At 46.5% G+C, this 12,497-nt stretch overlaps 1 protein-coding gene across 8 annotated transcripts in view; it reads left to right on the top strand.

Moving 5' to 3' along the window:
* Positions 1-12,497, top strand: part of LOC106560984 (SRSF protein kinase 2) — a 65,227-nt gene that overhangs the window by 37,969 nt on the left and 14,761 nt on the right. The gene's annotated exons all lie outside the window — the stretch shown is intronic.

The following is a 12,497-nucleotide window of genomic DNA, read 5'->3' as shown; positions in this document are numbered from 1 at the left end:
TGCATAAGAACAGCCCTTAGCCGTGGTATATTGGCCATATACCAGACCTACTTCGGCCTTATTTCTTAATTATACAACGGCTAGGTTTAATCCTGAACGCTGATTGGTTAAAACTGCATTCCAGCCGGTGTCTATTCCACAAGTTACCACCGGCTAAATCTATGACGTTAAAATGCCTATTTACTCTGTTCCATCTCACTGCACAATCCACTGTCTCATCAGCCCAGCCAGGGAATTTATAATCTTGACCTCCGCTATAAAAAGCATCTAGACATTATCTCACATTTCTTTTTAGACTAACATTTAGTTTTCAACAGCTGAGATTTGTATAAACCTTGCTGTCTGTCTCCGACATTTGCAACATTGTTTCAATATTCAAATTCAATCTCCAGATGTCCCATAGTAATGAACGTGTCGGGAATCGGGACGAAACGGACAGGCAGGCAGCTTTTCACAGCCTGTTGAAATCATGAATCAGCATTATTTTTATGGATATATATACAAAGAACTACTAAAAGAAAACATATAAAACTAAATGAATTGCAGCTAGTTTGCAGTCTTTCCAGCTTCAGTTTGAATTGATTGTGGTAGCTGTGTTGTTGGCTAGCTCCTCTGAACAAGTGTCCTGACGAGAGAGCATATTTTCCATGCCAGGAGAAATTTTGCATCATTAGCTCATTGTTATGGATGTATCCAAATAAATGTCACTAGAAAACAGCTTAAACAAATGCAAATGTAGCTACTTTGCTGTTATTCTGGCTGCACTGTTTGATGTGACTGTAAGTTAGCCGTAGTTGGCTAGCTAGCAAGCAAGGGATAAGAACGTAGTCCCGTGTGGCTCAGTTGGTAGAGCATGGTGTTTGCAACGCCAGGGTTGTGGGTTCGATTCCCACGGGGGACCAGTACGGGGGAAAAAATGTATGAAATGTATGTATTCACTACTGTAAGTCGCTCTGGATAAGAGCGTCTGCTAAATGACTAAAATGTAAAACGTTGCCAGCCAATGGAACATTTAGAACGAATGACTGGGTCGCGTCCATAGATACAAAACAAAAAGACTGAACAACTGGGTCGCGTCTCTGGCAACCGAGCCAATAGAACGACTGGGCCGCGTCTCTGGCAACCGAGCCAATAGAACAAACGACCAGCCAGCTTGGGTAGCAACCCTAGATTTGTGTCGGGACTATATCTCGTGGAAGGATGAAGTAGTATTAATAATCACTACTCTGGACGGTTCTGACTTAGAATATGTGGACAACTATAAATACCTAGGTGTCTGGTTAGACTGTAAACTCTTCTTCCAGACTCACATTAAGCATCTTCAATCCAAAATGAAATCTAGAATCGGCTTCCTATTTCGCAACAAAGCGTCCTTCACTCATGCTGCCAAACATACCCCTGTAAAACTGACCATCCTACCGATCCTCGACTTCAGAGATGTCATTTACAAAATAGCTTCCCACACTCTACTCACTAAATTGGATACAGTCTATCACAGTTCCATCCGTTTTGTCACCAAAGCCCCATATACTACCCACCATTGCGACCTGTACGCTCTCGTTGGCTGGCCCTCGCTTCATACTCGTCGCCAAACCCACTGGCTCCAGGTCATCTACAAGTCTCTGCTAGGTAAAGCCCCACCTTATCTCAGCTCACTGGTCACCATAGCAGCACCCACCCGTAGCGTGTACTCCAGCGGGTATATCTCACTGGTCACCCCCAAAGCTAATTTCTCCTTTGGCCGCCTTTTCTTCCAGTTCTCTGCTGCCAATGACTGGAACGAACTGCAAAAATCACTGAAGCTGGAGACTCATATCTCCCTCACTAGCTTTAAGCACCAGCTGTCAGAGCAGCTCACAGATCACTGCACCTGTACATAACCCATCTGTAAATAGCCCATCCAACTACCTCATCCCCATACTGTATTTATTTATTTATTTATTTATTTATTTATTTATTTATCTTGCTCCTTTGCACCCCAGCATCTCTACTTGCACATTCATCTTCTGCACATCAATCACTCCAGTGTTTAATTGGTATATTGTAATTACTTTGCCACCATGGCCTATTTATTGCCTTGCCTCCCATATTTGACCTCATTTGCACACACTGAATATAGAGTTTTTTTCTACTGTATTATTGACTGTATGTTTGTTTATTCCATGTGTAACTCTGTGTTGTTGTATGTGTCGAACTGCTTTGATTTATTCTTAGCCAGGTCGCAGTTGTAAATGAGAACTTGTTCTCAACTAGCCTACCTGGTTAAATAAAGGTGAAATAAAAAATAAATTAATAAATTAATCAAAATAATGTTTTTAATGAAAATATGCCAATTATTATTTGAATATGTTGGTAACCCGTTGTATAAAAGTGATAATGCCCTTGAAGCCGGTGAAAACCTGCAGCACGGTTACTGACCAAGACCAGACGGACCGCATACACTATACCGGTTTTAAAGTCTCTGCACTGGCTGCCTGGGAGTTTTAGAATTCAATTGAAGATTCCTTCTATTGGTTTTTAAAACAATCCACAATTGTACATCCACTACATGTCAGACATGCTTTTTAGTTATGTTCCCAGTAGGTCCCTCAGGTCCTCTGGCACTGGCCTTTTAACTATCCCAAAGCCTAGGACCAAGAGGCATGGAGAGGCAGCCTTTAGTTATTATGCCCCTAGCTTCTGGAATAGCCTGCCAGAAAACCTGAGGGGGGCCAAAACTGTGGACATATTTAAAAGAGATCTTAAAACTCATCTTTTTATCTTTGATTTTCCTTAGGGTTTTTTTTCTTTCAGTTTTTATTGTTATTCTTTTGTTTTGTTTTGTTTATCCTCATGTTTGTTGTGTAGTAAATATTTGTTTTTATTTTCATAGTTTTTTTATTCTTTTTTTTCCTTCATCAGCGTCTGAAATGTTCTATATAAATAAAGCTTTATTTGATTTGATGATACCCTCTGTAGCGCCTTGCGGTCCGATGCCAAGCAGTTGCCATACCAAGTGCAGCCAGTCAAGATGCTCTCAATGGTGCAGCTGAATAACTTTTTGAGGATCTGAGGGCCCATGCCAAATCTTTTCAGCCTCCTGAGCGGGAAGAGGCGTTGTCGTGCCCTCTTCACGACTGTGTTGTAGTGTTTGGACCATTATAGATCCTTAGTGATGTGGACACTGAGGAATGTGAATGTGGATGGGGGTGTGCTCGGCCCTCCGTTTCCTGTAGTCTACGATCAGCTCCTTTGTCTTGCTGACGTTGAGGTAGAGGTCGTTGTCCTGGCACCACACTGCCAGGTCTCTGACCTCCTCCCTATAGGCTGTCTCATCGTTGTCGGTGATCAGGCCTACCACCGTTGTGTCGTCTGCAATCTTAATGATGGTGTTGGAGTCATGCAGTCGTGGGTGAAGAGGGAGTACAGAAGGGGACAGAGCACACACACCTGAGAGGCTCCCGTGTTTAGGGTCAGCATGGCAGACGTGTTGTTACCTACCCTCACCACCTGGGGCCGGCCCGTCTCGTCAGGAAGTCCTGGATCCAGTTGAGGGAGGTGTTCAGTCCCAGGGTCCTTAGCTTATTGATGAGCTTGGAGGGCACTATGGTGTGGAACGCTGAGCTGTAGTCAATGAACAGCATTCTGACATAGGTTTTCCTCTTGTCCAGATGGGAAAGGGCAGTGTGGAGTGCGATAGAGATTACGTCCTCTGTGGATCTATTGGGATGGTATGCGAATTGGAGTGGGTCCAGGGTGTCTGGGATGATGTTGTTGATGTGAGCCATGACCAGCCTTTCAAAGCATTTCATGGCTACAGATGTGAGATGTTACCTTGGCATTCTTGGGCACAGGGATTATGGTGGTCTGCTTGAAACATGTAAGTATTACAGTCTGGGTCAATTGCCAGCTGGTCAGCGCATTCTCTGAGTATGCGTCTTGGTAATCTGTCTGGCCCTGCGTCCTTGTGTTTAAAGATCTTGCTCACGTTGGCTTCGAAGAGCGTGATCACACAGTTGTCCGGAACAGCTGGTGCTCTCATGCATGGTTCAGTGTTGAATTAAACAGAGGTTACTGTAATAGCGAGGTTGGTGTGTTTAGTTGGTTAGTGGAACCGCAGTATAATGATTTTGCGCAGTATATGTTACAGCGCATATGCCGGGCTGAATATTTCTTAATATATTGTACACATAGAGAACCAAAATGGTGAGCTAGGTGTGTGGACAGTAATGTATTGCACTACAGAGCTGTAATTGCCAATATACGGTAATGTTTTATACAGATACCTGTAGACTCAGATCCATAATCGTGTGGTAGGTGAGTGGTAATGCACAGATTCATCATGGCGGGTATGGATAGTGTGGGGGCAGTGCTGCGTGACGTCAGGCAGGCTGTAGACTGAAATAGCAGTGAGATCTCACTTCCCTGTCATGTGCAGAGCAGCAGACATACCGGAGGAGAGGAGCAAATGAGTCAGCTTGCCTGACCTGCAGCTGGAAGAGACTGATATGGAGGGAGAGAGAGAGAGAGGGGGATGATGAATCAGTGAAAGAGAGAGTGGTAGCCTATTACCAGGGGGATGAGATGGTGTTTTGGTTCTGACTGAGAAAGGCTGGTGCTCACTGTTTAGTCATTGAAGCCTCGCTGAGTGGACAGTCGAGTTGCTAAGTAATGGCTGTTGCCTAGGTGATAATGCACCTCATTTATCAATGACTCACCGCAATGACAGCCAGCTGAATTAAAAAAAGTCTTCATTCAGCTACAGTAGCCTATGTCTGTCTTACTTAATAGTACTCAGTTTTTCTCAATTTATCACTGAGGTGACAGCAACATTCCATAACTGATCCATCACTAAGTTGACTGACAGGCATCAAACCCATAGAGATCCTATAATTGACGGAATAATAGGATCGGTGTTACCGATAGAATCCATATTCCTTATTTCTATGGTATTCCCTACTAGATGACAACAGTGTGTTCAGTAACCACTAGGTCTATGTTTCCCAGGTGAAGTGGTTTAACCCCTAGGTGACCTCTGCCTAGAGGTACCAGGATGTTCAGAGTCAGACATGATGAAAGCAGGCCTAATCAATAGGTTACCTAGATGACAGTGGAGTTCCATCGCTATTAAATGTGTTTCCTTGGTGACAGTCATGCTCAGTATTCAGTATGTTACTTTGGTGTTAAGTTATCAATATGTGAGGATGTTTTTTAAGGATAGATGTTACTGAGTGAACAGGGGTATACTGTGGTTGTTGTATCTGAAATGAACTCAATGTTAAGAAGGTGTTCATAATGTTTGGTATACTCAGTGTATTTGGAAGGAACTCATGGTGTATACAGTATAACCATATGTCCATAGAACTGCATCGGTTTTCAAAGACACAGAATTAGGGATTTGGAGCTGACAGACAAAGACGGCAGCTTCTTCGCTTTTCTCGTGTCTTTCTCCCCAATTTAGCAGGGAAATGAATGATTAACCATGTTGAATCATTTTCCTGAATTAGAACAGAGGCCTTGGGGATAGGAGGGGTATCACTGTGCTCTGTTCTGAAACACTGTGAAGTGATTTACCTAAACTACCGGTACATTCGTCTACCTTTATTTCATTTATCTTCCCTAGGATACTGTGTTCTCTCTCTCTCTCTCTTTTTGTCTTTTCTACTCTCTCCAACCTCCATGTCGCTCACCTACTATTCCTTTCACAATTTTATTTTTTATTTAACCCTCATTTTAAAAGCTAAGTCGACTGAGAACACATTCTCATTTGCAGCAACGACCTGGGGAATAGTTACAGGGGAGAGGAGGGGGGATGAATGAGCCAATTGGAAGCTGGGGATGATTAGGCGGCCATGATGGTATGAGGGCCAGATTGGGAATTTCATATAAGTGAACATACTATATTTTCTCTAAAGATCAAAACACGTTTTTACATGTGAATTTATGAGACGGTTACCTCCCCATAATCAAGACATGCTTTGATAGGGATGGGCTTTGGAAATGCACTGCAGGGACTCTAAATGCCTTTGCAGGGTGGGACAGTGGAAGTGTGTGTGTGTGGGTGTGTGTGTTTTCGTGGAGAGTTAGAGAGAACAGGCTCTTCAGTACTGTGTGTTTGTCTTTATTCGTGGTGAGCCGTTCGCGAACGATTCATGATTTTTGAACAACACGTTTGTTTGACCTGCTGACTGGCCGCAATGAATTCCACAGCAGGATTTAGACACGCTCATCAGGCTCAGTGGCTCCGGAGACGTGCTCTGATCACAAAAATAGATCATGAGCATAGAGAAGAAAAAAGACATGTTTAGAACTGATAATTGATTGAATGATGCAAGAATGAATGCAATGAATTGATTATTCAACATTATCGGTGGACACCTTTTGTAGAACCAAAACAAATGCACGCCTCTGCTAAATACTTGAGAGCTAATCGTTTGGGGGGCAGCTGCAGTTCGCAAACGATATTGTGCTCATCTCCCTTCGCGGCAGTCAAGCAGAGAGCATTCCGCCAATAGTCGCTCACAATCTAGTTCGGTTGCGGCCGTAATTAGGCTAGACCTCGTTTCAAAGCTAGCAATAAATCATCTGATTTGTATCCCTAGCCATCACAAATGTACATTGTTTGAAGTACACTTTTATAAGTCTCAGTAACAAATGGCAATGACAATAAGCCCCTTATGGTGAACGAGCTGTAGAGTCATAATCCTTTATAGTTTTCAGTTCATAGTTCGCCGGTAGGGGTTGGTGCATGCTCTGGGCGTTACTGAATCCAATTAACAAAAGGAGCCGAAAGATAAGTTGTTTTGACTGAACGAGTTGAAAAGATCTGAGTCTGTAAAAAGAGTCGAACTTCCCATCACTAGCTTTTATGATGAGTGAGTTGAGCTCTGGGCATGTCCACACACACAAAAAGGTGTTTCAGGGTGGAAAATGCTTCCCACTCTAATTTACCATGTCTGAGAGAGAGTCCTGTCTGGACCCGCTCAACACACACACACACACACAGGACATTCCACAGAGCAGCGGGCAGGTCTCTTGCACCCACGCTACCCTGAGGTGGGACAGTGCTTACACACACATCTCTGTTCCCATGTACAGTGCATTCAGAAAGTATTCAGACCCCTTGACTTTTCCACATTTTGTTACGTTACAGCCATATTCTAAAATGTATTAAATTATTTTTTCCCCCTCTTCCCTGTGGCTCAGTTGGTAGAGCATGGTTTTTGCAACGCCAGCATGGTGTGTGCAACACCAGGGTTGTGGGTTCGATTCCCACGGGGGGCCAGTACAAAACAAATGCATGAAATGAAATGTATGCATTCACTACTGTAAGTCGCTCTGGATAAGAGTGTCTGCTAAATGACTAAAAATGTAAAAAATCAATCCACACACGATACCTCATCATGACAAAGCAAAAACAGGTTTAGAAATGTTTTGCAAATGTAAAGAAAAAAAACTGATATCACATTTACATAAGTATTCAGACCCTTTACTCAGTACTTTGTTGAAGCCCCTTTGGCAGCGATTAAAGCCTCGAGTCTTCTTGGGTATGACACTACAAGCTTGGCACATCTGTATTTGGGGAGTTTCTCCCATTCTTCTCTGCAGATCCTCTCAAGCTCTGTCAGGTTGGATGGGGGGGCATCGCTGCACAGCTATTTTCAGGTCTCTCCAGAGATGTTGGATCGGGTTCAAGTCCGGGCTCTGGCTGGGCCACTCAAGGACATTCAGAGACTTGTCCCGAAGCCACTCCTGCATTGTCTTGGCTATGTGCTTAGGGTCGGACAACGACCGAAGGTGAACCTTCACCCCAGTCTGAGGTCCTGAATGCTCTGGAGCAGGTTTTTATCAAGAATCTCTCTGTACTTTGCTCCGTTCATCTTTCCCCAGATCCTAACTAGTCTCCCAGTCCCTCTAGGAAGTGTCTTGGTAGTTCCAATACTGGCCACTGTGTTCTTGGGGACCTTCAATGCTGTAGACATGTTTTGGTACCCTTCCCCAGATCAGTGCCTCGACACAATCCTGTCTCGGAGCTCTACAGACAATTCCTTCGACCTCATGGCTTGGTTTTTGCTCTGACATGCACTGTCAACTGTGGGATCTTATATAGACAGGTGTGCCTTTCCAAATCATGTCCAATCAATTGAATTTACCACGAGTGGACTCCAATCAAGTTGTAGGAACATCTCAAGGATGATCAATGGAAACAGGATGCACCTGAGCTCAATTTCAAATATTATAGCAAAAGGTCTGAATACTTACGTAAATATAATATTTCAGGTTTTTCTTTTTAATACATTTACAAAAATTACTAAAAACCTGTTTTTGCTTTTTCATTATGTGTGTAGATGTATGATGGGGATTTAATAAATATAATATATATATATATATATATTAGAATAAGGCTGTAAAGTAACAATGTGGAAAAAGGGAAGGGGTCTGAATACTTTTGAATGCACTGTATGTACACACTATACACACTCCCTTAGTAACCTGCAACCTCAATACCGCTCTCTCACCCTGTGGGTTCTTGTGCTGTAGTTACTCTGCTTATACCAATGTGACAGTCAAGCATCTAGAAAACCAACAGCCACAAACAAACCGTTAATCCTGAGGAGAAAGTAGCTAGTCGTATTCTCCTGCTGCTGTGTCAGCTGGCTACGAACTGGTCTGGCGTGTCTGCGATGAGGACAATGGCAGCCAGTGATTAGCTTTGTTCGCTGCCGAGGCGGCGTCCCAAAAGGCACTCTATTCCCTACATAGTGCACTACTGTAGATGGGCCCTGGTCAAAGGTGCTATTGGGACACAGCCTAAGGTTTAGTTGTTATTGGTAATCTGGGGATTTCCATGCACTCAGAAACACTCTGGTTCCGTTGTTGCTGTTATGTGCATGGTGACAGTGGTGCAGGGTGTGATAAACACACACCCACACGCGCGTGAGCTAGGATATGACGTGTTCCCTGCAGCCTCTGGCATGTATATTTTCAATATGACTAAACACACACACACACACACATATATACACACACATGTTCATGTGCTAGTACACACATGCACGTCCACAGACACTGGAGTGGGCTGATTTCTGCTGTAGTGGGCTCAGAGTTATTGTGGCTAAGTGTGTGTGTATGGCAGGCTCAAGCATAAAAGCGCTAAGCCTTTGGAAGTGATCTATGATACAGTACGTGACTGGTTTGGTTAAGGAGCATCTTGCTGCAAGGGCACGCAGATCTAAGCACGGAGTGTGTGTGTGTGCGTGTGCGTGTGTGTGTGTACGTGCATAGCCTGTGTGTGTGTCTCTCTGTCTCTGTGCGTGCATGTGTGTGTGTCTCTCTGTCTCTGTGCGTGCATGTGTGTGTGTCTCTCTGTCTCTGTGCGTGCATGTGTGTGCGCAAGTATAGAGGAATCTCAATGCTAAGTGTTTGTGTTGTCCTTCTCAGTCGTCTGTGCTTCTTTAGACGTCAGAGGAGCCTTGCGTTGTCCTGGCTGCCACGTTAACACTTCAAGGCCTGGATTCTCCCTGCTCCACAGTTTCTATGGCAACGCACCGACCGCGAGGCTCCATCATGTGCCTGTGAACGGGATTTGTCTGTGTGTGTGTGTGTGCGTGTGCGTGCGTGCGCGCGTTTGTTTCTTACTCAAGCATTTGATTGTATTTCCAATATTTTCTGCTGAATCTATTAGCCAGGCACTGACACAGTTCACACTATTTATTTAGCATTAATAACTCACACCCATACAGCTATTACTGAGGACACCGCCGAAATGGCAACGTTCAGAGATAGTAAAACAACATCTTGTGCTTCTGACTCATCTGAGTCAGATATTGAACAATGCTTTTTATGTTAATGTTAAGTCATCTTATCATGTACTCTTATGTTTCTGGAGGCGTCCTCATTGATGCTCTGGAACTGATAGCCGGACGCTAAACATATAGGAGCTAATACTGAATAGTATATTGAATAGAAAGCAGCACATCCACTCAGCACATCCACGCACTGTCTTATTGATGAGATACTATGCCCTTGAAAATACAGCATACTTTTTTTTAAGGGCATTAGTTCTAGTTCCAGTCCTTTCAGATCTGAGACCACCAAGGGGCTAGGGGAAGGGCTAGGGGCTAGGGGAAGGGATAGGTGAAGAGATAGGGTCTAGGGGAAGGTCTAGGGGAAGGGCTAGGGGCTAGGGGAAGGGCTAGGGGCTAGGGGCTAGGGGAAGGGATAGGGGCTAGGGGAAGGGCTAGGGGCTAGGGGAAGGGCTAGGGTCTAGGGGAAGGGATAGGTGAAGAGATAGGGTCTAGGGGAAGGTCTAGGGTCTAGGGGAAGGGATAGGGTCTAGGGGAAGGGATAGGGTCTAGGGTCTAGGGGAAGGTCTAGGGTCTAGGGGAAGGTCTAGGGGCTAGGGGAAGGTCTAGGGTCTAGGGGAAGGGCTAGGGGCTAGGGGAAGGGTCTAGGGGAAGGGATAGGGTCTAGGGGAAGGGCTAGGGTCTAGGGGAAGGGATAGGGTCTAGGGGAAGGGCTAGGGGAAGGGATAGGTGAAGAGATAGGGTCTAGGGGAAGGTCTAGGGGCTAGGGGAAGGGATAGGGTCTAGGGGAAGGGATAGGGGCTAGGGGAAGGGATAGGGTCTAGGGGAAGGGATAGGGTCTAGGGGAAGGGATAGGGTCTAGGGGAAGGGATAGGGTCTAGGGGAAGGGATAGGGTCTAGGGATAGGGTCTAGGGCTAGGGGAAGGGATAGGGGAAGGGCTAGGGTCTAGGGGAAGGGCTAGGGGCTAGGGGAAGGGATAGGGTCTAGGGGAAGGGATAGGGACTAGGGGAAGAGATAGGGTCTAGGGGAAGGGATAGGGTCTAGGGGAAGGGATAGGGTCTAGGGGAAGGGATAGGGTCTAGGGATAGGGTCTAGGGATAGGGGCTAGGGGAAGGGATAGGGGCTAGGGGAAGGGATAGGGTCTAGGGATAGGGTCTAGGGGAAGGGATAGGGTCTAGGGAATAGGGTCTAGGGGAAGGGATAGGGGCTAGGGGAAGGGATAGGGACTAGGGGAAGGGATAGGGTCTAGTGGAAGGGATAGGGGCTAGGGGAAGGGATAGGGGCTAGGGATAGGGTCTAGGGAAGGATAGGGTCTAGGGGAAGGGATAGGGTCTAGGGGAAGGGATAGGGTCTAGGGGAAGGGATAGGGTCTAGGGGAAGGGTTAGGGTCTAGGGGAAGGGATAGGGGCTAGGGATAGGGTCTAGGGGAAGGGATAGGGTCTAGGGGAAGGGATAGGGTCTAGGGATAGGGTCTAGGGATAGGGTCTAGGGGAAGGGATAGGGTCTAGGGGAAGGGATAGGGTCTAGGGGAAGGGATAGGGTCTAGGGGAAGGGATAGGGTCTAGGGGAAGGGATAGGGTCTAGGGATAGGGTCTAGGGGAAGGGATAGGGTCTAGGGGAAGGGATAGGGACTAGGGATAGGGTTAGGGTCTAGGGGAAGGGATAGGGGCTAGGGATAGGGTTAGGGTCTAGGGGAAGGGATAGGGACTAGGGGAAGGGATAGGGTCTAGGGGAAGGGATAGGGTCTAGGGTTAGGGTCTAGGGGAAGGGATAGGGACTAGGGGAAGGGATAGGGTCTAGGGGAAGGGTTAGGGTCTAGGGGAAGGGATAGGGTCTAGGGATAGGGTCTAGGGATAGGGTCTAGGGGAAGGGATAGGGGAAGGGATAGGGTCTAGGGGAAGGGCTAGGGTCTAGGGAAGGGATAGGGTCTAGGGAAGGGTTAGGGTCTAGGGGAAGGGATAGGGTCTAGGGATAGGGTCTAGGGGAAGGGATAGGGTCTAGGGGAAGGGATAGGGTCTAGGGAAGGGATAGGGTCTAGGGGAAGGGATAGGGTCTAGGGGAAGGGATAGGGTCTAGGGGAAGGGATAGGGTCTAGGGGAAGGGATAGGGTCTAGGGGAAGGGATAGGGTCTAGGGGAAGGGATAGGGTCTAGGGGAAGGGATAGGGTCTAGGGAGGATAGGGTCTAGGGAAGGGATAGGGTCTAGGGGAAGGGATAGGGTCTAGGGGAAGGGATAGGGTCTAGGGGAAGGGATAGGGTCTAGGGAAGGATAGGGTCTAGGGGAAGGGATAGGGTCTAGGGGAAGGGATAGGGTCTAGGGAGGGATAGGGTCTAGGGATAGGGTCTAGGGGAAGGGATAGGGTCTAGGGGATAGGGTCTAGGGGAAGGGATAGGGTCTAGGGATAGGGTCTAGGGGATAGGGTCTAGGGGGGGATAGGGTCTAGGGAAGGGATAGGGTCTAGGGGAAGGGATAGGGTCTAGGGGAAGGGATAGGGTCTAGGGGAAGGGATAGGGTCTAGGGGAAGGGATAGGGTCTAGGGGAAGGGTCTAGGGGAAGGGATAGGGTCTAGGGGAAGGGATAGGGTCTAGGGGAAGGGTCTAGGGGAAGGGATAGGGTCTAGGGGAAGGGATAGAGTCTATGGCAAGGAATAGGGGGAAGGGCTAGGGATAGGGTCTAGGGGAAGGGCTCTGAGATGGAATCAGGACTTAAAG

This window comes from Salmo salar, chromosome ssa10 (assembly GCF_905237065.1).
Source record: "Salmo salar chromosome ssa10, Ssal_v3.1, whole genome shotgun sequence".
NCBI classification, from domain to species: domain Eukaryota; kingdom Metazoa; phylum Chordata; class Actinopteri; order Salmoniformes; family Salmonidae; genus Salmo; species Salmo salar.
This window is presented reverse-complemented; position numbering and strand designations above follow the sequence as displayed.